Here is a 13,238-nt window from a genome sequence, read left to right as displayed (position 1 = left end):
CACCCTCCTCAAGTATCACAGCAAAGCCCCAGCTCACTAACCCATGCTAAGCAACTATACGAGAGGAGACAAGTTGTAACAAGGTACGCATACTGGAAAGTGTGCTTGGACAAAACAAGATATAGCTTAAACAAAGCATCTAGTTTACACCTAGAAGATTCCACGATCCGTGTATATCTTGAACCATACCTAGCCCATAGCCCCTCCCACCGCTACTACCATAAACTAATCAAATAAAACATTCACCATACATCTAAAGTATAGTAGATAGAAATTTAATCACCAATGGCGCTATAGAGAAAGTACCGTAAGGGAAAGATGAAAGAAATATTAAAATTAAAAAAAAAGCAAAGCTTACCCTGGCTACGGAATCGTAAGACTCTTTCTGGGTTAGCACAGGTATGAAAGGCAGTCTACTTCTTTTCATTCCTTTCATAAATAATACATCTCAATGCAACTGAGCATCTTCACACACTAAATGTTACTAGTATTAGTGTTATTTATTCTCTAATAGTGATATGACAACTGTATTTTAATCCAAAATATAGGTGCCAAAAGAAAGAAAAAAATTAAATTACACTGGTATCATTACTTCAAGAATTATGAAGTACTTCCATCAAATCACCTTATTTAATAATCATGACAATGCTTTGTGCTGGCATGTCAGGCAGTGTGCTTTGACTTTTAGGGGAACTAGCTCATTTGTTCTCCATAACAATTCATTAAATCTACATAAGACCTACGAGGTGAGCACGAATTTCCTTATATCACAGATGGAGCAATTAAAACAGTGGAAGCGGGCTTCCCAGGTGGCGTAGTGGTTGAGAGTCCGCCTGCCGATTCAGGGGACAGGGGTTCGTGCCCCGGTCCGGGAAGATCCCACATGCCGCGGAGCGGCTGGGCCCGTGAGCCATGGCCGCTGAGCCTGCGCATCCAGAGCCTGTGCTCCGTAACGGGAAAGGCCACAACAGTGAGAGGCCCGCGTAAAGCAAAAAAAAAAAAAAAAAAGTGGCAGCCAGTAATGAAAAAATGGCTAGCTGACTCTAGAGCTGCAAACTCTTGGAAACTATGCTTTGATGCCTTGTAGAGAAAGATTATTCCCATTTTAGAGATAGGGAAAATGAATTTTGGTTTCTTAGGCAGCGTCAAGTGAGTGGTAAATTCAGCACTCAGATTCTGAGTTAATGTTCTGACTTAATCCAGTGCATTTCCCATTTCACTACAATGTCTCTTTAACATTAAAACCTTACATTTGTGTACAACTTTCCATCTTAGAAAAACATAGCATTAAAATTTAACAACCCTGTGAAGGATGTACCATTCGTAACTTACAGACGATGTAAGGAGTGATCACAACAGATTGGTAAATTAGACACGGTAAGTTTAGATAACTGTAATGTAAACCATGTCTTGAGATCTTATTCAGTCAAATTAAAAGCTCTAAAAGTAAGAAAGCAAGCGTCTTCTATGTTTAAGAGGCAAGGATCAATTTCAATCCTAGTAGGTTGTCTTTGATCATCTCAGCACATCTCCAATATATCCTGGAGCAGTTTGTTTTCATCTGTATTACAGTTTCTGTATTTTCTCTCACTTATAAGTATCTGAGTTCCTTGTTTGTAGAGACGAGGGACTCAGCCTACCTGGCATGTAGTAGCCACTCAACAAATGATGGAAAACCATCCTGAAAAAACCTAACATTACTGTTAGCCCTCGGTGATGTACAGGGGTCGATTTACATCACCCCAAGCAGGACCGTCCTAACCATACGCCCCTCTTTGGTATCCGATTTAAATGCAGCCCCAATGAATGAAATAAAACTGCAGGCGCCACGGTAAACCAGAGCACGGTAAGAAAACAAGCACTAGGGAGAACCGAGGACCAAGCGGGGCCCGACCCGGCTCGCGCGAGTAGACGCGGTCGAGGATGCCGGGCGGGCCGCTCCCTGGTCCAAGGTCTGGAGAAATGACGCGTCTCTCCGCACCGGCGACGGCAGCAGAGGGTGGTCCCGGCACCGCCCGCGCCCCCGGGCCGGCCAAAGCGGGTCACTCACCCCGAACACAGGCTCCGTGGGGCCGCCCCCAGGGCCGCCGAGTTTCGATTCCCCAGCGTTTGGAAACGGACCAAAAACAAACCGGGTCGCTAGGGGTCACCGCGGGCTTCCTGTTTCCTCAAAGACAGCGCCGCTTCCCCGGCAAAGGCAGCCGCTCCGGGAACGCCGCGGAGGGACTCCCATTTCTCCCGCCTCGGTGGCGCCAGGGCCGGCGCCGCCGGCCAGTCGGCTACAGCCCGGGAGGCTCTGGAAGGAGGGCCGAGCCAAGGCCGAAGGCCGAGCCACCGCCGGAGAAGGCCGGTTACCCGGCCCCGTCAGCGCCCGCCCTAGCCCCGCGCCGCACAGCGGGAGCGCAGCGCCGGCGCTGGCCAGGAGGGCGCCCTACTCACGACCGGAAACAGGGCCTCCAGTAATCCACGGCTCGGAGCCTGGGCCGCGCAAGCAAACCGGAAGTCAGGCCGGAGGAAGATGGGAGGGCGTTCGCCAAGCCAGTGCTGGGGCTGGGTGGGGGAAAAGTGCGCAGAAAAGGAGGGCGCAGCGTACTACGCGCCCCGTGAGTCTCCGCCGCCGGGTGGGCGGGGCCGGGGCGTGCTACGTGTCGTGAGCATACGCAGCAGGGTGGGCGGGGCCGCGGCGTACTACGTGTATAGTGAGCTCCCGCGACTGGACTGGCGCGGCCCCGGCGACGCGGGAGGCGGAGGCGGTGCGCCAGGGTGGTAAGACGTTATCCGTCTTGGCGGAGGTTGAGTCGCTGGCCTCCTACAGCGCCGTCTTTTTCCCTCAGCGTCTGCTTGGGGGTCCCCGAACGCTGTAGCGCGTGTTGGCTCCGCATAGTAGCGCTCTTGTGGGTTTCTAGTTCTCGCCTAGCCGTGGCCGGGAACTGGGGACCCGTGACGATTCGCGCCTGCGGGGGAGCTGTTAACAGCCCGACTAGTTTCGGGGCGTTGCTCCGGGCCCCCTAGTTATTCCGCACACAGCTCTTGTTAACATTGTGGAAGCTGTTGACTTCGGAGGGTGGTACCGGCTGCGCCAGGTAGAGGATGGACAGGCCTGAGCTGTGGCGTCACGAGTAGTTGAGTTGGGGGCCGTCCTTGGAGGTCGCAGGCAGACGGAACCCCTCCAGCTGTAGGCCTATTTTTGATTAAACGAATAAAGGAAAAAATGGTTAATTATAGGGCATTTATCCTTACTGACTGCCAGTTAGCAACAGTGATACTCCTCCCCAGCCCTTTCGACTAAGGACTTAAATATTGTTGGAGTCAGTGTTATGTTGGAAGATGTTTCTGCATCATTTTTTTTAAAAAATTAATTAATTTTATTTATTTATTTTTGGCTACGTTGGGTCTTCGTTGTTGCATCTGGGCTTTCTCTAGTTGCGGCGAGCGGGGGCAACTCTTCGTTGCGGTGCGCGGGCTTCTTTCTCATTTCGGTGGCTTCTCTTGTTGTGGAGCACGGGCTCTAGGTGCGTGGGCTTCAGTAGTTGTGGCACTCAGGCTCAGTAGCTGTGGCTCTTGGGCTCTAGAGTGCAGGCTCGGTAGTTGTGGTGCCCAGGCTTAGTTGCTCCGCGGCATATGGGATCTTCCCAGACCAGGGCTTGAGCCCGTGTCCCCTGCATTGGCAGGTGGATTCTTAACCACTGTGCCACCAGCGAAGCCCCGCATCGCAGTTCTAATTCATCAACCAACAGTCAGCTCATCAAGAATGGATTCGGCTCTAGGGTTTACTTTAAAATATTTTTCTGTTGTTGTTAAGCCTCTCATTTTGCTTTAGATTTAAGTGAAAATTCACAGCTGTTATGAGCAAAGAGCACAACTTAAAGTTGACATGACATTTAAAAAATACTTTAAAATCTGTATTAATGTAATCATTTAGAAAGATCCATTCACTTCAGTTTATCAGGCTGGGACGTAAGAGCAGTGTTTTTAATATTTTGGACAAGAATCTTTTTTCGATTGGCTTGGTAATGCGCTTTACAGAATAAAAGCAAACCACCAAGAGGTATATTTTGCCTAGTTTTTGAAGAATGCTAACAAAATCGGTTGAGGCACGCCAAAATCATCAAAAGTAAAACGATAATCTGGTTTCTGATTTGTAGATCTAGAAATGTTGAATCTTTACTCACAATTTAGAATAATTTGAGACTTGTTGAAAAAGAAGGAAAATTCATTTTTATCTTTTCTCTCTGAGTAAATAAGATGACTTAGCTCAGTATTTTACTATATGTGATCAGTCTGTTTTCGTTTTAATAATACACACTTCCCTATTATAATAATGAAAAAAAGTGGGTCTTATTAACAATACTATTTGCTTATTCAGAATGCATAAGCCTATCAATTTAGTCAAGTAAAACATCCTAATTTTTTTTTGCCAGGGAATGGGGGCGGGGAGAGTCATACCCACGGTAGGTTATGACAAAATGTAATACAGATATTTGTTAAATTGAGCTGAAATGGTCACTTTCTATCCACTTATGCATCCGCTTTAATTAAGTTTAGCAAATAAATTATTAAAGAAAACTTGCCACACTTATGCTTTGTTATAAGCAGAAGTTGAAGTTTTATTACAATCTTGCTGTAAGGAAAAAGACCTCCGATAAGTCAAATAAAAGATACAGTCTTGGTAGGGACATTTTATGGGAAAAGAAAATGGTTAGATAATTATCATTAAAGTAGATAACAGAAAGAAAGGAATTTGGGGGACATTAGACTCTTAACTAATAGTCAATTGCTTAGGTGAGTGGATGGTTTTCCAGAGCAAATCTTAATTCTATTAAAGTTTATTGGAAGGTTGCTTAGGCTTTTTTTTCAGGAATGTTCATTTCACCGCAAGAGAGGAGTTGTGAATTACAGTCATCCAAAAAAGCATCTGTACCGGCCAGGTTTGGGACAATTTTTTTTAAACCATTATTACATCTTCTATAACTACAAATGAAGTCTGAAATTTTCAAAACGATTCAGGTCTTTATAAACATATACTTGACACAAGGCACTTTTTAAAAGGTCCTGTTTTACAGGTTGTAGTAAACAAAACAATAGGTAACACAAGATATTCTCCCCCACCCTGTCCCGCCTTCTCCCATCCTCTCACCAAGGTCCTGATATTTTCCATCAGGAGCTGCTCCTGAAGGATAGAGTGAGGACTGGCTTCAGTGAGATTCCCTTTACCCTGGGGTAGGTTGGATTCCAAAACAATATCTGAACAAAGAATATAGGCCCTGGCACAACTCTTGACTGTGGCTCAGCCTCCTTCTGTTTTGAGGCAACTGTGCATCATTAGAGCTGCTTCAAACCTTATTTTTTGTTTAATTAGGCACTATGTTAAAACAATGAAAAAAAGTGCTGTTGTGTTTTGTTTTTTTAGTGGGAGCTATATATTTCTAAGCTGTGACGAATATTTACTGTTAGAGGAAAGAGAATACATCTTTTGAGGAAAATTTGTAAAGCGAATTTTGGGTTAGTGATTTAAATTTTATATTAGTTTAATTTGATTAAATCATACCATCCTAGAGATCATGTTTTCTGTGTCTCTACCCTGTGTTTTGTGAGTACTGTGTACGTGTGGCTCTGCAGTATCAGCAGGACAGAATTAAGATGTCAAAACCTTTAAGTTGAAATAGCAATGTCACTTTTCATATTAAAATCAGCTTCAATGTCATTTTGTCCATTAAGGTCTTAAAAGCATTCTTCCTCTCTTCTCCCCCACCTATCACATGTCCAGGTTAAAAGCCTTAGGGTAAGGGAATGGTTTCAGTGGCAGAGATACAAAACAGATTCAAAAATACTACCAATAATGAAAAATCTGGTATCTGAGCCTACATAGTCTGTTTTCCTTCTTTCCTCCCATACCTCGTTGCTCATACTGCTACCCCCCCAACCAAAACACATACACACACACACAGAATGTCGTGAATTGCAGAATCAAAGTTCATGATTTCTGTTACACTGTGTATCTGAATCTGTGAATATGCCTGAAGCAGCAGGCAAACTGGGTGTCATGGATCCCTAACCCTTAACCTTGGAAAGTACATGAAGGCTTTCCAGGGGGTTATGTAAATGATAGTTTAAGGGTATTAATTTTCACACTGTTTACTTGCATGTTTCTTTCCTAAAATTGATCTGCCTCAGAGTGTGCCTAAACCAGGGCAGCTTTCCCCTTTCCTCTTTTGTAATTGTCCCTCTCCCACTCTACAATTAAAGCAATACATTTAATCTGACCTAAGTCTTGTTAGAAAGTAAATGATTCTAATAACTGGGTAGCTAATTGTTTCACAAGAGTAGTAATTTCCAATGGCTTTTGAAAATGCTTCAGAAAAACTCAATTGAGTTGTCAGCTGATCATTAAAAATAATTTTATGACATACCCCATGTGATTTTTGATACATAATTTAGTAGTTCAGAAGAATGATTATTGATATAACCAGAAATCCTTCTGCTTCCAAATATTTGGAATGGAAGAACACAAAATGTAAGAATAGGATCAGCTTGAACCCTGTTTCTTCCTAACAACAAATAATATTCATTCTGACACATGACCTAAATGGGGGGAGAAGGTGCTATCCATTTCTGTATGAGATGCATTTCCAATAAAACTGACTTACAATATTTTATAATGATCATAATTTATATTGAGTTTCTCATTTGATCAGTAGTGCTCTAGTAAATTAATGATAACACAATACTGATGACAATTTTTAAAATTTATGTTCTCAGGAATTTTAAAATATACTCTTTTGTGTAGAGAAATATGATCAATTTAAAGTATTTTCAAGCACTAAAATATGTTGCGATAAGCTTGTGTGGGGGAAGTGAGATAATATGAATTCAAGGAGAAAAGGAATAATATCAGTTTCCTAACTGTGGAAGGAGATCTTGTTCATGTGCTTTTCAAATGCATGGGTTGATAGTAGATATCAAATTACTATGGCATTTACATTCCATTTATAAAAGGAATATATCTTACTGTCTCTAGCAGCTAGCCTTATCCTGGACAGGCAATCTGTGCTTCATAATAACTTTGTGACTTGAAATGTTTGCAGTCAGTAGGAATTAGCTTCTGACAGCTTTCATTTTTTAAAAAATAAACATGAATGTCATAACTGTATGCATAGAAACTAAATGCAGTGACTTTCTTTTGGAAACATATGTAGGTGAAGAAAAATTTAATAGTCTTAGAAAGCCTTTGATGTAAGGAGTAGGGAGAAGAAATATGAGAAGAGCTAACAGAAGACCAGCAGCAGAGACCCCAGGATGGTGTTGGAAGATTGTACAGAGAAGGAAAAAAGATCCAGTAAGGGGAATTCTACACTTCTTCCTAAATGAAATAAGAGCAACCCTTCTCTGAGGCTTGATACTTACACTCTTACTATCTGAGATATGAATTAATTAGTTTATTCAATACAACATTAATTGTATTAATGTTGAATATTCAATACAATATTCAATATTCAATACAACATTAATTGTATTAATGTTGAATATTCTGAATGAATATTAACAAATATTCATTCAGAACGTACCATGTGTCACTGTTTTAGGCACTGAGATGAAACGGGCAAAATAGCTTTTTAATGTATAAAGAAGTAAAATCTATCACAGAGAAGTCAGTCACATAGACAAGACCTATGTGAAATTTAACATGATGAGAAATTACTTCCCATTAATTTTTTTTCATGACAGTTTCTATATATGCCTATGAAGAAAATAAACTTTTTCCCCTGTTTAAAATGGGAAGAGAGGAAGAAATAATTTTATTTTGTGACTGTCACATATACACTATAAAAACCAAGAAGATAAAGTCAGCTTTTCAGAGGAAAGACATTTTTATAAAGCTACCAAATAAACAACAATGAAAGGATGACATTAAACTTCAGTAAAATGTATAGAAAGAAGTTAAATTAGATTTTTCAAGTAGACTATGTAGCAAAAGAGAGGGAAAATTTCCAAACCCATTTCACAGCTCACCTGATATAAAAGTGAAATCATTGACTTTGTAACAGTTGCAAAATTACAGACATAATTTCCAACTGTAGGTTTTTCAGTTGTCTGTGAATAGTTGATTCTTAAAATTCCAAAAACAAAAAGATGTGTGTTTTTCTTTAATTCACTTATATTTTGTTAATCATTTTCTCTTGACAGTCATTTTATGTCATTCCCTTTTGGCTTTAATAACCCCCTCCCTCTCATCCCATAGCCAGTCTGATCACCTGATTTTGTAGATTTTACCGTTTAGCTAATCTTTTTCATAGTCTCTACTATGCCACAGTTTCCTATCCAACTATTATAATAGTTTCCTTTAATTAGTTCTAACTTTTTGTTTTTTAGTTTCCAAGTCATTCTTTATATGGATAGCTAAATGGTCTTTTAAAAATGTAAATCTTACCATTACGTTTCTCCTCTTAAACTCCTGGAATGACTCCTTAGCTTGTTTTAAAAGTCTATTCTTAGTCTAGCCTAGCCTGTTTTACCACCAGCTTCTAGAAACACTGCCAGCTCAGACATTGAAATTGGATATCTTTACTCCTTTATAAGTTTTCATTCAGTTAACCCTGATTATGATTTTAGAATATTTACTTTCTTAGATTATCATTTGACATCTTTTCTAAATTTAAAAATTCTCAGAGAATTGGGGAACTCCAGAAAAAATTTCAATATTAGTGTGAGAATTATGGCTCTACTTCTTACTTGTCCTAAAATGATATCACATTTAAAAGAGGATCCTATATCTTCAGATAATGGATATCAGCTTCAGAACATATGAAGCAAAACTAGGCAGAACTAGGAGACATGCCCACAATACTGGAAGATTTTAACAGGTTTCCCTCACTAACTCATAGAATAAAAAAAATACATTAATGAAATAGATGATTGAATAAAATTATTAGCATCACACTCATTAGGATGGCTATTATCAGAAATAAAACCAAAATTGAAAATATTCATCTTAAAATTAATATGGAATCTCAAGGGAACTCAAATAGCCAAAACAATCTTGAGAAAGACGAACAAAGCTGGAGGCTTCCCATTTGCTGACCTCAAAACATATTACAAAGCTGCAGAATCAAAACATTGTACTGGTGTAAAGACATACATATAGACCAATGGAATAGAATGGAGAGCACAAAAAGATCCTCACATATATGATTTTCAACAGATGTACCAAGACCATCCCATGGGGAAATGTGGTTGGAAAAACTGAATATTGGTATGCAAAACAATGAAGTTTGACCCTTACCTCACACTGGAAAAATTAAATCAAAATGGATCAAAGACCTAAATGTAACAACTAAAACTATGACACACTTAGAAGAAAAATAGGGAGAGGGCTTCATGACATTAGATTTGACAATTTCTTGAATGTGACACCAAAAGCATAGGCAACAAAAGAAAAAATAGGTAACTAAAGGTCTCTAAATCAATCACTAATAAAATGTTAAAAAATCATTATCGGGGCTTCCCTGGTGGCGCAGTGGTTGGGAGTCCACCTGCCGATGCAGGGGACACGGGTTTGTGCCCCGGTCCGGGAAGATCCCACATGCCGCAGAGCGGCTGGGCCCATGAGCCATGGCCACTGGGCCTGTGCGTCTGGAGCCTGTGCTCCGCAACGGGAGAGGCCACAACAGTGAGAGGCCCGCGTACCGTATCTTCAGTATTAGTGGAAGAAATTTTACCTTTAAGCAAATCAGCTGTGTGATTTACATGACAGTATAGCTTAGATAAAGGTCAATTGAGAATGGGCACATGTAGGGAGAAATAACTAAGCTGCTCTGAAATTAATACTCTCCTTGTTCAACCTACTGATATAATTCTAATCTTTTTATAACAGTATTGCATTTGGTAGCCAGCCTGAAGAACTTAATTATTCTTGTTTGATCTGTTGTTTTATTCTCACAAGTCTTAATATACTGAATAATAGAAAATACTAGGATTCTTGCAGCCATCCAATATAGACATAAAGCATATAAACTGATTACTAAGGTTTAAAGTTGGCATTTAGCACAATTTATCAGATTTCTACTTATTTGTTAACTTTTTCCTGGAAACAATTTAAAGCTGCAAAAGATACCATCCTTTAAATATGCCAGTAAGCTGTTTCTTTCCATTCTATCAATACTTTGATTTCTTATTTTGGATGAAATCCATCAGTTATACTCATTATTAAAACAAAAAAAGAAAAGAAAATATTAAGCATCTTGGAGCATTTATTGAGCTAGAAGCTACCCAGCAGTGTCTGCATAAAGTAGTCCCTGAATGATAAAGATAAATTACAACTTTGCACTGATAATAGGCTCTTAAATTCCTGTTGAATTGTTAAATATAATCTAAGGTTGACATACAGGCACAGATTGGTTAATTAGGTATGAATGAACAGCAAATTTTAAATTTACATTATAGAGAAGATTAAGGATAAATGCATTTTAAGTTTAGAAGCAAACTACCTAATCATTTGTTAAGTTGAGCACTTGAGAAAAATCATGAAGGAAAGACTAAATAGAGTGCTCTCATTCTGCATTGGTTTCTGCATATTTTAATCTTCTTATCTAACTATAAATATAGCTCATTTAAAAGCAGTCTAGAAAGGAAGTCAAACACTTATTATATGTATTTAGTGTAGCAGCACTGAAATGGGTTTTTTCATATGCTTTTTCATTTCATCATTAAAACCATCCTATGAATTATAATATTATTACCATCAACAGGAACAGATGATAAAATGATAGATTATTTAACTGATTTGCCTTAATTTTAAAATCGCATAGGAAATGAAGCCAAAATTTAAATCCAGAGCTACGATTGATATTCAACTGATACACAAACAGCCATACTAGTTTTTAAATAATTTGAATATTGTTACTATCTAGGACAGCTTTAACGCTGAAGTTCATATTATTTTCATTATCTCATAATATAAATATTCACTCAGTGCTTCTCTTTGGCAAGTATTCTTTTAAGTGCTAGGGATACAGTGGTTAACAAGATAGACTGACTTGCCAGTGGATTTTCCTTGTCTTGTAGAGGACCTCATTAAATAAACTACAATACAGTGTGTTGAGTGGCATGGAGAGGGGGTAGAGATTGCTGGGGGCACACGGTAGGGGCATTGACTCTTACTCAGTAATTTTTCAGATTGGCTTAGACATCACCTCTTCTCAGTAGCCTGACACACCCCCTACCTGGAAGTCTCAGGTGTGCCCCATACACTTCCAAATCATTCTGCATTGGTCTCATAATAGCACTTAATGTTATTTGAGGAGAGGAATTTTGTCTTTCCTTTAGCATTATCTGGCTCATAGCAAACCCTCAAGAAGTATTTTAGAACAAAGAAAATAGAATTGAGGTCTGAAACAGAGCAAGCAAGTGAGAGAACAGTTTTACATAAGCTTTTAGGTATTGAGGTGGGAAATGACAGAGATAATCCTTGTAATGTAGGAGGAAAGTTTATCTTTTGAGACTGAGGAGAATGGTCTGAGATTTAAAAAGGTTTAGAATAATCACTGAAGAATTGCAAGAGGAAAAAGAGAATACATAAAAAGGATAGCCTTAAAGATGTGCTGAGGCCTCATCTGAGGTTGAAGTCTCTGAATTTGTAGTGGTACCAATAGGCGTGACTACATAATATCCTCCAAGAATTAGCAGCTCAGATTCAAGACCTCGACGACCAAGGGTGTATTCCTTTGTTTTTAAATTAAATTAAATTAATTTTTTATATAGCAGGTTCTTATTAGTTATCTGTTTTATACATATTAGCATATATATGTCAATCCCAATCTCCCAATTCACTCCCCCCCATCACCAACCCCCTGCTTTCCCACCTTGGTGTCCGTATGTTTGTTCCCTACACCTATGTCTCTATTTCTGCCTTGCATACCGGTTCATCTGTACCATTTTTCTAAATTCCACATATATGTGTTAATATACGATATTTGCTTTAATCTTTCTGACTTACTTCACTCTGTATGACAGTCTCTAGGTCCATCCATGTCTCTACAAATGTCCCAATTTGGTTCCTTTTTTTGGCTGAGTAATATTCCATTCTATATATGTACCACATCTTATTTATCCATTCGTCTGTCAGTGGGCATTTAGGTTGCTTCCATGACCTGGTTATTGTAAATAGTGATGCAATGAATTGGGGTGCATGTGTGTTTTTTTCTTTTTCTCTTTGTTATCTTTACTTTTTTAAAATATCTTTTTTGGAGTGTAATTGCTTTACAATGTTGTGTTAGTTTCTGCTGAATAACAAACTGAATCAGCTATACATATACATATATCCCCATATCCCCTCCCTCTTGTGTCTCCCTCCCACCTCCCTATCCCACCCCTCCAGGTGGTCACAGAGCACCAAGCTGATCTCCCTGTGCTATGCAGCTGCTTCCCACTAGCTATCTATTTTACATTTGGTAGTGTATATATGTCAGTGCTACTCTTTCACTTTGTCCCAGCTTACCTTTCCCCCTCCCCATGTCCTCAAGTCCATTCTCTATGCCTCCATCTTTATTCCTGCCATACCCCTAGGTTCATCAGAAAAAAGTTTCTTTTTTTTTCAGATTCCATATATATGTGTTAGCATACAGTATTTGTTTTTCTCTTTCTGACTTACTTCACTCAGTATGACAAACTCTAGGTCCATCCACCTCACTACAAATAACTCAGTTTTGTTTCTTTTTATGGCTGAGTAATATTCCATTGTATATATGTGCCAAATCTTCTTTTTCGTTCATCTGCCCATGGACACTTAGGTTGCTTCCATGTCCTGGCTATTATAAACAGTGTTGCAATGAACATTGTGGTACTTGACTACTTTTGAATTATGGTTTTCTCAGGGAATATGCCCAGTAGTGGGATTGCTGGGTTGTATGGTAGTTCTATTTTTAGTTTTTTAAGGAGCCTCCATACTGTTCTCCACAGTGGCTATATCAATTTACATTCCCACCAATAGTGCAGGAGGGTTCCCTTTTCTCCACATCCTCTCCAGCATTTATTGTTTGTAGATTTTTTGGTGATGGCCATTCTGACTGGTGTGAGGTAATACCTCATTGTGGTTTTGGTTTGCATTTCTCTGATGATTAGTGATGTTGAACATACTTTCATGTGTTTGTTGGCAATCTGTATATCTTCTTTGGAGAAATGTCTCTTTAGGTCTTCTGCCCATTTTTGGATTGGGTTGTTTGTTTTTTTGATATTGAGCTGCA

General features: G+C 39.5%; 2 protein-coding genes across 9 annotated transcripts in view; one reads left to right on the top strand and one right to left on the bottom strand.

Annotated features, from left to right (window-relative positions):
• The window catches only part of AZI2 (5-azacytidine induced 2), a 36,658-nt gene extending 34,093 nt beyond the window's left edge, over window positions 1-2,565 (bottom strand). Inside the window, exon 1 of one of the 2 annotated variants that reach the window (XM_060307381.2) lies at window positions 2,051-2,565. The gene's annotated coding sequence lies outside the window, so the exon portion shown is untranslated. The remainder of the gene's footprint in view (window positions 1-2,050) is intronic. The other variant, XM_030830017.3, reaches the window with a different exon arrangement.
• ZCWPW2 (zinc finger CW-type and PWWP domain containing 2) overlaps window positions 2,205-13,238 on the top strand; it is a 139,991-nt gene continuing 128,957 nt past the window's right edge. For 3 of the 7 annotated variants that reach the window (XM_060307385.1, XM_060307386.1, XM_060307382.1), the window contains exon 1: window positions 4,906-4,928. The gene's annotated coding sequence lies outside the window, so the exon portion shown is untranslated. Of the gene's footprint in view, window positions 2,604-2,667; window positions 2,767-2,893; window positions 3,084-4,904; window positions 4,929-13,238 lie in introns of those variants that run through there. The other 4 variants (XM_060307383.2, XM_030830018.2, XM_060307384.2 and 1 more) reach the window with 4 other exon arrangements.

Source organism: Globicephala melas, chromosome 11 (assembly GCF_963455315.2).
Source record: "Globicephala melas chromosome 11, mGloMel1.2, whole genome shotgun sequence".
NCBI classification, from domain to species: Eukaryota; Metazoa; Chordata; class Mammalia; order Artiodactyla; family Delphinidae; genus Globicephala; species Globicephala melas.
Note: the sequence above shows the minus strand (reverse complement) of the source record. Positions and strands in the feature narration are given on the sequence as shown.